This window comes from Haliotis cracherodii, unplaced genomic scaffold, assembly GCF_022045235.1.
Source record: "Haliotis cracherodii isolate W230 unplaced genomic scaffold, xgHalCrac1.p SCAF_6, whole genome shotgun sequence".
NCBI lineage: Eukaryota > Metazoa > Mollusca > Gastropoda > Lepetellida > Haliotidae > Haliotis > Haliotis cracherodii.
This window is the reverse complement of record NW_027266319.1, coordinates 62,500,129-62,517,824: the sequence shown is the minus strand read 5'-3', so window position 1 is coordinate 62,517,824 and position 17,696 is coordinate 62,500,129. Positions and strand designations below refer to the sequence as shown.

General features: G+C 38.7%; 1 protein-coding gene across 9 annotated transcripts in view; it reads right to left on the bottom strand.

The window, feature by feature from the left end:
* LOC139446763 (plasma membrane calcium-transporting ATPase 2-like) overlaps window positions 1–3,134 on the bottom strand; it is a 186,237-nt gene extending 183,103 nt beyond the window's left edge. For all 9 annotated transcript variants that reach the window (XM_071228086.1, XM_071228085.1, XM_071228084.1 and 6 more), the window contains exon 1: window positions 3,045–3,134. The gene's annotated coding sequence lies outside the window, so the exon portion shown is untranslated. The remainder of the gene's footprint in view (window positions 1–3,044) is intronic.
* Between the last annotated feature and the right edge of the window lie 14,562 nt (window positions 3,135–17,696).

Genomic DNA, 17,696 nt, shown 5'->3' with positions numbered 1-17,696 from the left:
TGGGGAAATCTATATCAGGGTTTGACAGGATGCAAAATGGTGTGTACAAATTGAGGAGGACACAAATTGACACGACAAAAATGCATACCTGTTCATATATCTGGCATTTCTATTCTGGTAGGAAATACACACGTTCTGAGTGTCAGTGGTTGGTCTAACATTGAAATCACCATCTATAACAGACATAAGTCTCTTGAGCATGTGTAATGTTATGAAAACAAGTGAATCCACCCACACCTGCCCACCCACACACTCAAATTCTTACTGAGTGAGTGAGTGCAATTTCACGGCGAGAGACACCAGAAATGGGCTTCACACATTGTACCCATGTCGGGAATTGAACCCGGGTCTTCGACAGACAAGCGAATGCTTTAACCACTAGGCTACCCGACCGCCCCAAATTCTTACTGAGAGTCCCCTGACTTGAATATAGATATATTAGAATGAGAGTCTGGCCTATGAGTGAATGAATATTGTTTAATGCTACATCAGCCATTTGCAGAAAAGCACTTATTTTGATAATGGACATGACTGATAATTAATGACACATAAAAACATATAAAGTCTGATCTGAATACTCATGGTTCCAGGTTTTGCTTTGTTGTTGACCACACTCAGCAACATTCCAGCAATACGACACTGGTCAACAAATAATAGTCTGGTCCAAACAATCCAGTGATTGATGTCATGAGCATTGATCCACGAAATTGGGAATGATGACATGCATCAACCAAGTCAGCGAGTCTGACCACCCAATCCTGATGGTCTGTTCTTATGATAACCATGGGTTGCTAAGACCAATTCTAACCCGGATATACACAGGTGATGGTTCCAGGTAAATATCAGTTATCTATTAATCATGATAATTTTGAGAAATCATCATACAATTCACTGCAAGTCACAGAATGACACACCAAATAGCAGTTGAGGTGAGGTGAGGTGAAATTGGGTATAACGTCGCGTCCAAGATTACTGCACTTATATAACTGAGACCAAATATAGGGCGGCAAATACATTATCAGGCAAATGCGATACGTATCAAGAATACAGGGTAATGAATAAGAATATTTATTCCAAATACAATAACAAGTCAGCAGTTGATGGATTATGTGTTATAATCAGTGAAACAATAACAAAATAGATTATTTGACATGGTTTGACAATGTTGTCAGTGTTAATTATTATTATCATACATTTATATACTGCACTTATCCAGGTAGTAGTATATATAGTAGGTATATAAATAGTGAAATAATAGGATTAAATTCAGTTCAGATTTTTTTACTGGTACTCGGGTGTTACGTGATCACGGAAACCAGCTGGTAATGTATTTTCGCTAAATTGAACACATTACCCTACTCCATGGTTTGTATATATTTCATTTTGCATATCCCACTTTGATAAATAACAGATGAGTTCAACTAAAATACACCTCTTTTTTGGTAAATATTTGATTCTAGTGACCATGAATAACAAATTCAATTCATGAAGGGATACGGTTCGGTTCACCAAATACGCAAGTATATCGTAACAGTCCTATCAAATGGTATGACTGATTGAGTCATAGAAACTATTCAACTGTTTATCACACTACTGACCAATCAAATATCTGCAGCTCACATGATGCCTGTCATTGGGGACTTGACAGGGCAATGCCAGACTGTAAACATTCGTCATTGTTAGACAGACCAATATACACCCACTAATTGATAATTAGTGAGCTACAGTCAGTAGGGGTCATTACCCTGTTTGAGAACTGCACACCTTATACACACACAAAATCATCATCGTCATCACCATCATCATCATCATCATCATCGGTACATACAGTTCATTCGAACTGTCATAGCATATAAATAGTGTTCAGTTCAATTCAATCACATCAGTCTGGGGGTGTTTGACATAATCGTTATGTTACCGATCAAACAGCTGGAGGCTCCTGAGAGTACACTGAAATGTTATGACAGAAAACCTCACATATCCACTCCATTTTAAACGTTGCCTACACATTTCAATAATTTGTGGCAAAATATTTATCATGTTTCAAATAACCAAGTGAAACAATATACACAATCTAGTCATACAGTACTGTTATAATGTGTAATTACCAATTCAACCTTGGCAGAAAGAGGACATTTTATCAGATTAAGAAAACCTAATTCAACCGAACACATGATATAAATGCCTGAACAATACAAATGTAAACAGATTCTACAGTATATACTGACACAGACAATACATCTGTTACAGGGCATTTTTTCTTTGCTGGTACGAATATTTCAGAATATCCTGTTAGTTCTAGTTAAATATGTTAATAAACCTTTTCTTAGATACATTAAATATTCATGTATTTCATTCAGAACGAATGCTTCGTTTGAGGCAATATCCGAAATATCTACCTTCTGGGCCACCTTTGCGCTTTTTCAGCACCTAGGTCTAAAAATATCGAATACAAATGTCACAAGTTTGGCACAGCCAAAAATAAAATATAAACATGACCTCTTTATGCAACACTGACTAATCTTGACTATATACAAATAACGTCATTTCTAATACATATGTTACATAAATAAATTCATATTGGTTATGGAATATGTGCAAATGTAAAATAATGTCAAAACAATTCCGATTGAACCTGGAACAAGTTCCTGATAATCATAATACCCACTTCCGACACAGCCGGTAATATGGGCACGACATTAACTCCTCGCGGCGACTTCAATGGCGATCGGTGAGATATGGTAGCCTTCAGATTGAAACAAGTCTGGTTAAATTATCAAAACAGCGTTATAACTGACACCGAAGCATAAACTGTGACCATACGCCGGCAAACATATATATTTGAGCTTAACTGCACGCTTGTTTAGACAGTTCAGCCATGATGGAATACGAGTACTTGATGTTGCCGGTAGAATTTTCCGATACTGCATAAATACGGGTCAATATCTTACCATTTTTTGTATACGGGTACATGAAGCATTACTTTTAACGTTGCACGAAAAAACAGTCCTAATTGGGCTTTAAAGCGGCAATAAAAGCCTCACCTTCAAGGTCACTCCAATTGAGAAAACTCCTCTTGGATGAGATAGTCACGTGACTAAGGGGACTGAACTCTGATTGGTTTGTGAATGCATTATTCATTCATTGGCATATCGCTATAGTTGCTGTGACGTCAATCGCTTTGCCGCCTCCGATGTCAGTTGTACGTCAAACCGATATATGCTCAATACCAGCGCTCTGAGTTTGAGATCTCGCCGGCACGTCAAGAATACCTCGACTTAACGCTTCGTAGCACTTTAAAAATAACAAAATGATATTCACGATTACAGCTGCCGATCGCAGATGTTTAGTCGCATACACAATAGGTCGGTATTCAACACGCACGAGAAGACAGGCCGATACTGTTTATTCAATGGCAAAAATACAGGCTGAACTTGTTATATAATATCATGATTGGTGTTGCATAACATGGATATATAAGCTATGTTGGGAGCAATGATTAAATAAGACAGGTGCGTGTTTGCAAATACTGCACAGTGCCGTAGCCAGCCGAGAAGGGGGGGGGGGGAACAGAAAACAGTATTATTTGAATCAAGCTGGGTACAAGTGATGCTTCAACAAATATTTGCACCCCCCTGTCAAAAAAAAGTTAACTACGGCCTTGCTGTATTTCGCTTATAGCATTATCAGTGAAAACCTGATCAATAATTTGTGTATATCTTCAAATTGCATATAACTTGTTAGTATATATAAAAAAATCAGATATCTACGCTTCCGTGTCTCCGTTCAATTATTCGTTGGCATATAAATAACTAGCAAGCGTAAGCTCAGTATCAAACACATTTAACACATGGCTGATACAGTGTTTCGTACATAGTCATTAATCTGAAACGACAGCAGGAACAATCATATTAATTCTCGTAATCTGCCATATTCGTGTAAGTTAAGCTGACAATCGTAAACATATAAATGTTTACCACACTCTCTGGTCGAATATTCTAATCAGAGATTACTTGGTCATTTTGTTTTTATTTGTTTCGTTGTAATATCGCAACGTTTTGTTTGTTGTTTAACGTCGTAATTCCAGCGATGGCCTATAAATAATCGAGTCCAGACTAGAGATTGATATTATGAGTATCATACCACGTCGTACGATGACACTCAATCAAGCTAACAACCGATCCATTTTATGGCCCCGAAAGACCCCACAGCTTCGGTAGCTGTCGATCTATTCCAACTCGGACTTCCCGCGAGATCATTTGCATGGTGTCACGTACGCAACCGGGCCACCATCATTGATAATCTAGTATGTTGTATCACCATTATATCTTGATAGATACTAGTATTCTGGGCCCATGATTAATTCTAAAGATGAGTCATGACCATGAAATAGCATCATTGCGCAACAGTAGAGCAGTATGACGTCAGGTACGTTGCTTGGGATCGTTCAGCAAACAATATGAACAATCGAACGTCAGGCGAAGATTAACCTATACGTGACATTTCTTGTGGAAAGTACTGAAATTAGTTTCACCCTGTATCGAAACCAACCAACCAACCAAACCACCCCCCCCCCCCCCCCCACAATGACGTCACTAAGCGATGGATTGCTACGAGAAACATTATTTCTGGAGATTTGAAAAAAACACCCGAAATCACCATTTGCCTTCTAATGCTATCGAAATGAAATTTTAATTGTTACACTGTATTGTCAAGTATGTGTTTTTGTGATTGAGAAAAAAAGCTGACTATTTGACTAAGATAATATATAACGTTCTCATTCGTTCGGTGACATGTACATTATACATGTAATCTACATCAATATTCAACATATATTAACCATAGGATTAGAAATAACAGAGTTCATAAAAATAGTATGTGCAAATATCACTTCTTGAGCACCAGTGTATTGTTTCCATCATCCTGAGGGCATTGTTGACGTCATTCGAATCATATTGTAACATAAGATCGGAATGACGTCACGATAGAAATGAAATAGTAATACCTTAAGATTGTTGACGTCATTCGTCGAACAGTGGTTTTATAGGACAGCGGTGGTGATCAGTGAATTTTTCTAAAGGGAGCTCAAAAGGATTAAGACATAATGGATAATAAAGACATTATCACACTCGCATGTGTGTCTAACTGATTTTACGAAACTCGTGCAAGAATGCACGTATTACCCTCCCTCTCGCTCGGGAAATACAAGAATTGTGATCGCTTGTTTTGTTTGTTTCTTTGTTTGTTGTTTAACGCCGCACTACCGTAATACCGTAATATTCCAACTATATGATGTCGGTCTGTAAGTAATCGAGTCTGGTCCAGACAATCCAGTGATTGACATCATGATCATCGATTCAAGTAATTGGGATACGATGACATGCATCAACCAAGTCAGCGAGTCTGACCACCCGATCCCGTTAGTCGCCTCTTACGACAAGCATAGTCACCTTTTACGGCAAGCATGGGTTGCTGAAGACCTATTCTACCCCGGATCTTCACGTGTCGGGTGCAATTTCCGTCAAGCCCGTAAAAAAGACGTGGTTATGCCAGCGTCCTCTTTTGGCAGATTGGGAGATAAGGTTGTAATGAAATTGCATCACAATGCCTCGCTGACCATTGTGACGTGATCCTCACCATGACGTCACAACCATTTTTGCGACTGGGTTCCGTCTAAGCACAAAACGGACATACTTAATTGTATACTTGTTGTGTAATGATTCACGTATATTTCCCCCATGTAATATATATTCAAGATACTATTTAAACACATCGAGACTTACGATATTTATACACTCTCAGTATGATTGAACACATTTAACTGTATCAAGGGTATATTTTTAGATGCAAGGCTTGTGTAAAATCAAAAATTATTCCTTGGGGATTCTTTAACCGAAGTGTTGAAGTCATACGCGCATTTTGATTGGTTTGTCGTATTTTCACACATACCATTCATCGATAGGGGGACGAGTCTTCTTGCAGGTTACGGAAAAGGGCGAGTGGTGACGAATGAAGCTGGTTATCGGTTCTTTACTGTATGCACTCAAGACACTGGTTGCGTTTGGATTATTAAGTATTGAGTCACACGAGATGTTACCAAATATCAGACAACCAGAATTGACTAGATTCAACCTGAGTTAATTAATGTTAAACAAACAACGGGGCGGTTGGGTAGCCTTGTGGTTAAAGCGTTCGCTCGTCACACCGAAGACCCGGGTTCGATTCCCGACATGGGTACAATGTGTGAAGCCCTTTTCTGCTGGTCCCCCGTTGTGATATTGCTGGAATATTGCTAGAAGCGGCGTAAAACATTACTCACTCACTCACTCACTCACTCACTCACTCAAATGCAACCAGAGATATAATATAAAATGGCGATCCGGAGAGGGAGAAACACAACAGACAAGTGTATCGCATGTTGTACATTTCTTGACAAAGGGGGCATTGTACCTTTTCTACTTAATGTGTTCAAAACGACAAGAAAGTACGAAATAACGCAAAGAACATGAAACAGAGACACAAAACCACCATAAAGTTTCATTATTGATTCTAAAGTATTTTTTATCAATAATCGAAAGTTAGATTTCCCTGACGGGTATCAGAATACATTTATACCTAGTTAATTTTATTCATTAAAATGATTTTGTTTGAATCAATACATGAAACGAAATAGCTTTAACGATGGCGTCACGCTACGTCAAGGCTATAGTACTGTCCGGTGTACTGGATATGTGGAACTTGGGTCAACCGATGTATGTCGTAAATCAGTTAACACTTGCTGACACTGTTCAACCAAGGTTAACATGGGTTTACACAGTTAACACGGTGAGGTGAGGTGAACTTGGGTTAAACGTCGCGTCCAAGATTATTGCACTTATATAGCGACGTGCATGCACGTGTGTGTGTGTGTGTGTGTGTGTGTGTGTGTGGCTGCTTGTACTAGTCCGGACTGGTGCCGTTTTATAGTGCTAGCCCAGTGAGATACCATGCCACAGTTTAACATGAATACCCACTCAGACACAGTATACTGACTCCGAGCCGACCAGTCCTTGTTTTAGCCCCTTAATGCCGAGCGCAGGGTAACAACAAGTACCATCTTTTAACGTCTTTTGGTATGAGGCGGCCGGGGATCGAACCCCGTACCTTCCATCTCCGAGCGGACGCTCTACCACTAGACCACGGAAGCGGTCAGTTAACACGAGTTCACCTGGGCCTAGATTTTTGAAACGATCTTAGCCCTAAGATTATCGTAAAGTTATCTTAAGGAAATCGTAGGCTATCGTAGCATATTTTCGAAACTCTCGTAGCCCTAAGATATCTTAAGTTTGTCGTAAATCTAAGATAGCCCTATACCTGTCGTAAGTTTAATTTATCTTCATCCAAGATGGCGTCATACTTTTCCATAGATATTTTACCAAACAATTAGTCCGCTTTACGTTCAAACATTGACATTTCATTTTGTAAAACTTAGTGATTCAAATTGACACTTCGAAAACACGAAGAACGCATCAAGGATTTCACGTCAAAAATGTTCTTAATCGCGACAGCGATACACATAACTGTGGAGTCGATAGCTTACATTATTTTTCTATCCGAGTCCATGCTGAAGGAGTGTGAAACAACATACCTTTTCGATAATTTGGGAAGGATAAAAACGGAAGGTGTCGACAGGTTACAGTAATGACCGTGACCTTATTGATAGTTTAGGGGGAGCTAATCTTAGTTCAAACTCTAGTTGAGAGTGGTTTCCCTTTGTATTCGCCCGGGACACCTTGCTCAATGGTACAGTTTTCATAAAGCGCAGAGTTCCGCTGTTATATTTTCTGAGTCGCATTTGTGTCAATGCTTTAGTCTTTATTTTCGCATTTTATAAAATTGTATCAATCTATATGCGTAAAAACAACCATAAAGGTTTCGCATAAGTTTTTACATCTAAAATCGTGTGGGACGGGTGGTTTTAATAATTGAATTTTAACTATACAGTGTAGTATTTATTGACTAACAAGGAAATACATGTGATCAAATATTTGTATACAATATCTAATATTTTTCTTGCAAAAGTAATTGTAATTTGTTTCGTTTTAAATTCAATACCTACGTTATCTATATCCTCTTGAAAGACAAATATTTGATAAAAAGTGATTAAAAACTGTCTGTTGAACAATTGCATTCTTTAAAAACAGGTGATTAACGACACATAGATGTATTCCCTTATAAATATAACAATTTACTGAAATTTTGACAGCAAAAGTTAAGCACAGATTTTTGTATTGACAAACAAATCAAATAAAAAATGAGTTCCCATGCTCGTTCTGGTTCTCGTAAAAATGTAGCATAGATTGCACATTGTCTAAAATTCACTTTCAAATATATGCTCGCAGAAACAAAGTTTATTGAATGAAATTTACTGATCAACATAAAATACACATTTTCAACACAATAATCTTTGCATTCAATAAACCGGTTTTAAAATATTTTGATGTTTTTAACATTTAAGTCTACATCTTCCCGTTTTATGTTTAAAAAATATATAGATATACTTGAGACCATTCAAACAATAAAATCGTTGTCACGTTTAGGGTCAACGGACAAATACTAGTAAACGATCCTCAGCAATGCTGTCAGACAAGCCAAACATCATTGAACTACGTTCTGGAATAGATTTGACACATTACAAAGTATTTCGCTCCTTAGTCAGATTTAAATGAAATCAGACAAATCAGTTTATTAGCTCTACTTAATTTAAAAGGATAGAAAATGACTACATTATATGTATGTTTACATTAACTTGTGGCGTGTTCAATGAGACAACATAACTTGGCAATTCCGAAATTATCTCTCTTTGCGAACGAAAATTAGTGTCATTTTAAAATTTTGAAAGAATTATGGAAATAGATAGATAGATAAAAAATAGTTTCATCATCTGAATACTTATAGCTTGATATTGTATTTAAGTCCTTGGTTAATTCGTCAAATATATTGGATACATAAATAACAAAACAAACTTAACAAGCTTAGATTGTCATAAAATCCTGCTTGTGGGTGCGCTGCTTCCTGAACAATTTTTGTTTTGAGTGTTTCCACGTATAATGTTGGTGTTTACACTAATATAAACTTGACTTTTGACATAAACACAAACAAATTACAGTATACATCACTGAACATTAGACTTGAACACGCATGTTAAATGCTGAACGCATATGCTGTTCGATCAAAGGTCTCGTCATTGTCATTTAGAATAACGTCCCTTACTTTCGTCCTTGACTTTGTATGCGATGTGTTTATATCATAAAGTTCTGCGCAGTCACGAGAGGACCATTTGAAGTGAAAATAGTGAAGTATCTTTTCGCACACTATTTCCATTCTAATAGCTAAAGTGTGGTAACACTATACTTATTGATTATAACATTTTTTGGCTTTGAAAAATGCTATTGCATGGCACACGAATGCTTTTTGTTTTCGGTTAGTCATGGCATCTTTTATCATAAGAACAATACGTCTACATGTAGGATTGTACAGAATTTCACTCAAATATGTGCATGTTAAACAATGTGACCTGACAATGTAATCATGAATTCCGTGTCACTTATCTATGTTGTTGTTATTGTCAGCAGCTGGGAAATCCCTGTGACGTCATTGGGAAAACACCCCGCTTTTCTACCTCCAACACAAATGAGTTCTCTGTCAGAGTTACGATTGGTATCGTAGCTCTGAGCGATCTGCGACAGGTTTACGATAGTTTCGAAAATCTAACTTATCTTAGCCTTAAGATATCTTATATTTAAACGTAAGTTGTTAAGATTTATCTTAGCTAAGATCGTTTCGAAAATCTAGGCCCTGGCTTGTCCGGGGTTTTGAAATCGAAATCGAGCACTGTTTACAAACTGAGAAAGTTGGGAGGAGGAATTTGGATGATAAATATAACCCCACACCTGTGTCTTTTTCCAAATACAGTAAACTACGTTTATAACGAACACTCTTATACCGAACTGACGTATATAAACAACTGTTTTTGGTTCTCCTCCATTTGCTGTATATAGGCTGTATATGTGCCTATAACGAACTATGGTTATAACGAAGTAAAATCAGTGGCCCTTTTTAGTTCGTTATAACCATAGTTTACTGGATATCAACACGCATCGACAAATACCTCGACTCGTGCTGATATATGTTTTATCAGAAGACATTCGGGTGAGATCCTCGGTTCATTCAGCTAGGGGGCGGTGGTTTAGCCTAGTGGTAAAGCGTTCGCTCGTCACGCCGAAGACCCGGGTTCGATTCCCGACATGGGTACAATGTGTGAAGCCCATTTCTGGTGTCCCCCGCTGTGATATTGCTGGAATATTGCTAGAAGCGGCGTAAAACACTACTCATTCATTTCATTCACGTGGTTCAACGCGTAATCGTTTCAAGTACTTTGTATGATTGTTGGCGTAGCAGACTCCATTTTTGTTGTTGATTTTTCTTTGTTTTGTTTTTTCCATTCTTGTAAGCTGGTTGTCGGCTTCTTATGCGCGTCGTCCCCTTGTGCAAGCTAGGCGCATACGCCATTATAACGCTCAGGGTGTCGTACAAGGGATACTACTGCCAAGGTGATGGTTCCCATACCTTAACATAGACTTACGACCGTCTTCGGGCTTTGGTTGTTTTGTACAACGGCACCCAGCTCGGTTTTTACGTCTCATTTACGGCTTAGGTTAGCTTTATGGACGTAGCCCTGAAAGATGCGGGAACTAGTTTAACTGTGACGCACTTGCGCACTAAGCCATTTAAAGATTGACTGTGTATTTTTTTTCGGTTCGTTGAGGTATGAATCGAAACACTGATGTGCAAAGTATATACAAAAGTTTGCACATCGGTTTTTCGATTCATACCTCAATGAACCGAAAAACGATACACAGTCAATACTTATACCTAAATTCGACAACGACAATCTACAATAGTTTAGCAACAACAAAAAAACAGTTGTAAATATCAAAGCAGACGAAAATGACCATTGATAAACATTCCAGGTGTATGAATACATACTGTAGCGTGACATGAATCAGCATTCGTCACCACTCGCCCCTTTCCGTAACCTGCAAGAAGACTCGTCCGCCTATCGATGAATGTTATGTGCGAAAATACGACAAACCAATCAGAATGCGTGTATGATTTCAAATTCTTCGTCAAAGAATCCCTCAGAAATAATTTTTTATTTTCCATATGTCTTGCATCTAAAAATATACCCAAGACACAGTTAATGTGTTCAATCATACTGTATAATTCCGCATGACCCGATGTGCTTTAAATTGCATTTGAAATATACATAATATATGGTGAAATATATGTGAACCCTTACGCAACGAGTTGACAATTGTTTTATGTATGCCCGTTTGCGCTAGGACGGAACCCGGTCGCAAAAATGGCCATGAGAGGGGCACGGGTCGCTATTCGGCTTGTCACGAGTTGGTCACGAATGATGAATCAGGTGATCGTTTAATTTATGCACATAACTTGACACGCCGGTACTGTCATTAGCCAATCAACGGAGAGTAGGATCAGAACAATGTTCATAGAACCTGTCAGCAAGAGGCGAGAAGAACTGCAGCAGTCAGACTCAAACGAACCGGAAGAAATATGTCCGGGAGAAGGCGGCTGTTTCTAATGACATGGTCAGTTACCGCCAGATTCAAACATCACTTCCCTGAAAACGTGAAAACACAGTTGGATAAATGCTAGTTAGAAATGAAACCCGAAGACATGAAAGTTGAACCGAGGCGAGCGGGGAAAAAAACAGGCGAGCGAGCCTGCACGTTTGCTGTTTCATTCATTCTCGGCCTTTGGTGTCAAAGTTTAGTTTGGACAATGAATATGCATGAATGTCGCTAAATGTCCTGTGCATGACGATACACGTGAGCAGAAATATTGGGATTCTCCGATATTCCCAGTAATAAAAGTAGTGCGCCTCGGTGGGCGTGGCTAAATTGTTTACATTCATTGGTAAATGAATGCAATAACACGTGACCAATTCAGCTAATCAGAACGCAGGAATTTCAATGAACACAACGAAAATATAATTATTTTCTAATAACATAACAAACTGTATTCTAAGTCAGTTCTGAAAAGTATATTTTCAACATCATATTTCCTATCCAATTAATTTCACTAATTATATTATATTTAATACACTGAACATGATGTATCATATCCACATTGAGCATATCAATAGCCATTCCATTATGATAAATATGTACATCGTAATGAAATAGAGATCAAATGAAGATATATTTAATTTGTGTTTTCATTGATACATATAGGCGCGGACTAAATTATCTCCGTGATGTAGTCATCAGTTTGCTTCAACGCTTCAATGCTTCATCTATATTGGCGTTGTCACGATATTCACAAGGAACAATGGAAATACTGAATATGGAGCCACGTTTTATGATCATTTTACATAAATAATTAATGTGTATGATGATCATAATGAATAGTGATATAACACAAATTATTCTTATAGTTACTATTGGGGCGTCGGGGTAGCCTAGTGGTTGAAGTGTTCGCTCGTCAGACTGAAGTCCCGGGTTCGATTCCCCATATGGGTACAATGTGTGAAGCCCAATTCTGGTGTCCCCTGCCGGGACATTGCTGGGATATTCTTAAAGCGGCGGAAAACAATAATCCCTTACTATAGATACTATTGCGTATTAATAATGTATTATTGCTTCTTGCGGTTTTTAATAAAATGTAGGTTTATGACTATTTCGGTGATAATGAAGTTAATATATTGCCATGGAATAGAGTTAAATCATTTAAATCTTTTGTGTCGCATCTACTTCTAAATGAAACTGTTTGACGTCAGAAAGGAAAGACAATTTAGGAATATTCCCAATGCGTCATTTATATTGTATGCGTGACTCTGCTTATATCCACACGTATTAATTTCTTACGTTTGTATTTTTTAAGCTACATTATTTCAAGCTGACTGTAAGCGTCGCGTGGTCTTCCCTTGATAACCGGATAGATAGCATTGTGTTTATTATGTATCCAGAACAGGATCTTAAAATACTGGAACGTCGCATGACTCTCTGACGTCATATTTTACCACCGAGATAGCACTTGGGGAACGATGCGATAAATACAATGAAAAGGTCAAGCATGTAATCAAATAAAGAACAAGTATTTCGTTGGGCGCATAGCTGTGGGGATTTCGCATGTGGCTGTGAAACATTCTACCTATTATAGAGATTCGTGGTTTTTGCATAGCGATAAGGAGACCAAATTTTTAAATGGCTAGATTTTACTAAGAATATTTAGGAACTGACCCTTTCATGTTTGTGTGATATTCTGAAGGAAAGGGTATTCTTTTGGTTCGTGACAAAAAAAAATTCAATCACTGGATTATATATATTTTTATAAACCCCAAGGAAAAGGTATTTTTCCAGTATTTTCAAAATATTATTTACCAAAAGTCCTAGCCAACCGCAGATTACCAAACGCTACATCCAGCACGTGGTCTGGAACTATTCTCGTATGACAACTTATTAGAAATGTCATGCAATGTTTGTTGAAGTCTTTCCTTTTTTAAGCACCCCTCTTCCAAACATAGATGTTTTATTCAGTGTGTGACACTCTATATTCTGATAATGTAGTAGATGGTGTATAGAACAGTAGCATAAACGTGGAAGTCGAAACGAGGATCTTCGACAGAGAATCGTGAACACTGTCATACCACTGCTGAGCTGTCGTTAAGCCTTCTATAGCATCGATTAATGTTTTTTAAATCATTCAAATACTAATAATTCTGTCTGATTTATTACCTTCTATTCAATGTCTCTGTTAAATTTTCATTACTTTCACACAAATCCATTTATCAAATCATTTGTTTACAAATCAAATTATTTAATTTAAATTCATTCCTTTATTTCTATAAGTCACTGTTAATGTAGAAACATTATTTCTTACTTGACCGTGAAGAGATCCCCCGTTTAATAAACATACAGCTGTATTACACATTGTGTAATACCAAAACGCGTGCTTGTGTACTCTCGGAACACGTTTCACGAACAAATATTGAACGCTCTGAACATCCCTTGGCTTATTCAACGACATTGCGTGAGGAGCTTATGCACACTCGATGATCCCAGCAACCTTGTTGCTAGGCTGACGTCACATGGCATTGTTTCGCCGATGGATCTTGCGACAAAATTTACGTCATCGGGTGTTGTGACGTTATTGTAAACTTTGAGGTGCAAGGCGCGATCGTATTGTAGCGCAACGACAGTCGTTAGTCTAAGTTAAAGTTAGTATTTGAGTTGCGATAGTCTTAGCCCTACGATAATTTTGTAGAACGGACGCCTGAATTCTATAGGTGGACCGTTGTATGGTATTAAATTCATACGTTTCAACTTTTGACGTGTTTGAAGTATTATTCTGTTAAACTCAATTGGACTATGCCGTGGATCGTGTAGGCGTCAGCCTATTCATACTCACAATATAATTCTAAAAACGTTATAAATGGCAAGTAATAAATAAAATACTAAACTCCCTCCAGTGTAAAACCAATTGTATGAAACGAATGAACAACTTTTCACTCGTTTCATAAAATTGGTATTACACGGGGGCTCGTTTAGTATTCTATATTTATCATCCAAAACTGGCTCCCACAGGAGATATCGCTTGGATGAGATCGTGCGATATCTACACTCTAGATATCGCTGCAATGAAAATGCATCTCAATGCTTTGCAGACCATTGTGACGTCACTGGTTACCATGACGTCACAATCAAATGACATCACTTATGGCTCTTCTAGTGAAGCTGTTAGCAGTACTTTTTACACAAAAGATACTGCTAATTACTGTCTACTAATTGAAAAAGTTAGAAGAATGATGCTGGATGATAAATAAAATTTCACCCTCGTGTCTTTTGATATCAAATATATTAACACGAGTTGATAAAAGTGGGAATAAATCCGAGGCTTGTTGTCTATATGTGTGTATTCAAGATCAATTATACCTACATTACGGAACAGTTTGTTGTGCTCATCACGAGATCTGAACAAGGAAGGTTAACTTACACACAATATGGTGACGTCACCGATTTGGGGTAGTACGTTTATTTAATGACGTCAAGATCCTAAATTGTTGGGCGATTAATCATCCTGTGCCCATAATTCAGACAGGAGATAGGAGATAGTACTGGTCTTTGATTTAGTCGATTCCAACTTCCTTTCAATACGATGAATATTTTATTAGGAACGTTTTTACGGAGTAAATACATTCATGTATTTCACGTTATTTCGCGAGGATTGAGACATTTCATTCAGGCTTGTATAATATGAACTGTTGTATGCCGTTTTGGAGAACACGAGAGATGCATGGAAGTCGTGTCTGGATGGGTTTTTTTGTAGTCTGGCTCTAGTACTGGTACACACATAGGGATGTATATTTCAGAATACTACACATAGGGGCACCCGACCCGTGAAGATCCGGGTAGAATAGGTCTTCAGCAACCCATGCTTGCCGTAAAAGGCTACTGTGCTTGTCGTAAGAGGCGACTAACGGGATTGGGTGGTCAGGCTCGCTGACTTGGTTGATGCATGTCATCGTATCTCAGTTACGTAGATCGATGCTCATGATATCAATCACTGGATTGTCTGGTCCAGACTCGATTACTTACAGACCGCCGTCATATAGCTGGAATATTGCCGAATGCAGCGTAAACAACAAACAAAGACTTCTCCCGCCCAATGTATTGTTTCAGTCATCCGGACGTCCTCGTTGACGTCATTCGAATCTTATATTGTGACATAAGGTCGGAATGACGTCACACTAGAAATGACGTCATAGCTTAAGATTGTTACGGCATGAAACAACAAACAAACAAAGGGATACAGGGGATTGGATAAGGTGGGGGTAGGATTTTGTCAGTGTTTGGTGTGTGAGGTACATGGCATGTATAGTGAGTAAAATTGGTTAATGACGCATCAGCAATCTTGCAGCTATTCGCGGCGAGATATATACATCATTGTTCTACGTTATGATTAATGATTGCAATGGTCTCTTTACGACTACATTAAAAAATGTCAAACGGTTTTATGTATAAATATGATATGCGTCGTGTTGCATGTTTTTCACCGTCTCATTACAATTATATCACAGCGTGTCGGCTTGTATGGGAGGGCATTCCGCAACGCTTATGTCACTTTGATGAATACCGAGACAGCCCAAAGACCATTATCTGGGTGAATATGGATTCTAATCCACGATCAGCGAATCCTGACAAATAAGGGAGGCAACTCTGCAAAGTTAAACTACTGAGCCATGTCTCAGGGGTGCGATTGGGTACTCAATAGCGTTCGGGTTCGATTCCCCACATGGGTACAATGTGTGAGGCCGACGTAGGATGTCCCTCACCGTGATATTGCTGGAATATTGCTAAAAGCGGCGCAAAAGCATACTCACTCAGAATCGCCTCGTCAGGTGCATTAAAATGTGCCCTACACTTACAGACGATGACCCGTAAAGATGCGGGTTAGAAATGGCGTCCAGTAACCCATGCTTGCCCTAAGAGGCGACAGATGGGAACAGGTGGTCAGGCTCGCTGACTTGGTTGACGCATGTCATCGTTTCTCAATTGCGTAGATCGATGCTCATGATGTCATTCACTGGATTGTCTGGTCCAGATTCGAGTATTTACAGGCCGCCATCATACAGCTGAGTGCGACGGCAAACAGCAAAGAAAGAAACAAACAAGAAAACATTATGTTTATACAATATTCAGCTTTTTCCATCTGTATTGAGGTGCGAGTATTGAGGGGACGCATGGTGGTTAAAACGTTGGCTCGTTCCGCCAAATGTACAGGTTTGTACGGAAGCGTAGTGGGGCCACGATGAAATTCTTTTTGTCTAAGTATCTCCCACGTAGGACTTACTATCTCCTCGGGGGAGAGGGGATTCGTGATTCGGGGGAGTGGGTATTCGGGATTCAGGAGAGGGGATTCTGGATGCTGTGGAAAGGGGATTTGGGATTCAGGGGAGATATTCGGGATTCAGTGGAGAGGGTACTCGGGATTCGGGGGAGAGGGTACTCGGGATTCGGGGGAGAGGGTACTCGGGATTCGGGGGAGAGGGTACTCGGGATTCGGGGGAGAGGGGGTTGGCACCCTCAGAAACATTTAAACAATACACATACACACACATACACGACGATTTCTAAGTACTACAAATTTTCCACTTTAGCTGTCTCTAAGTACATTGGAATTCTGTTTACTCATTTTTGCATGTTTCTATTCTTATTATACAAACACCATATGCAAACATAGACTTAGACCTGTCGTGCATGAAACATCAATGCAATATATAATTGAATAATTGAATGCTCAAGTATTGGAACGACACTCATGACGAGTTATAATTAGAGAGTATCCTATTAACCTTTATCTTGTACTTGTTCCCAGTGATTGCCTCAACACCACACAAAAGCAATATAAATAGTTCCACCTACACATGGAAACCGACTTGTAAACTAAGCTTATGTAAAACGAATACTGCCGCAACAGCCTTTCTGTACTCATCCTGGATTACATCGCGTATTGATTGAAAGAAAAGTAGTGCAAGGTGAAAGTTGATGAACCAGGGTTCAAAGGATCAATACTAATAGACAGTAATGAATCGTTGGAAGGCGGTATTTGGCACGAGATCAGCACGTGCT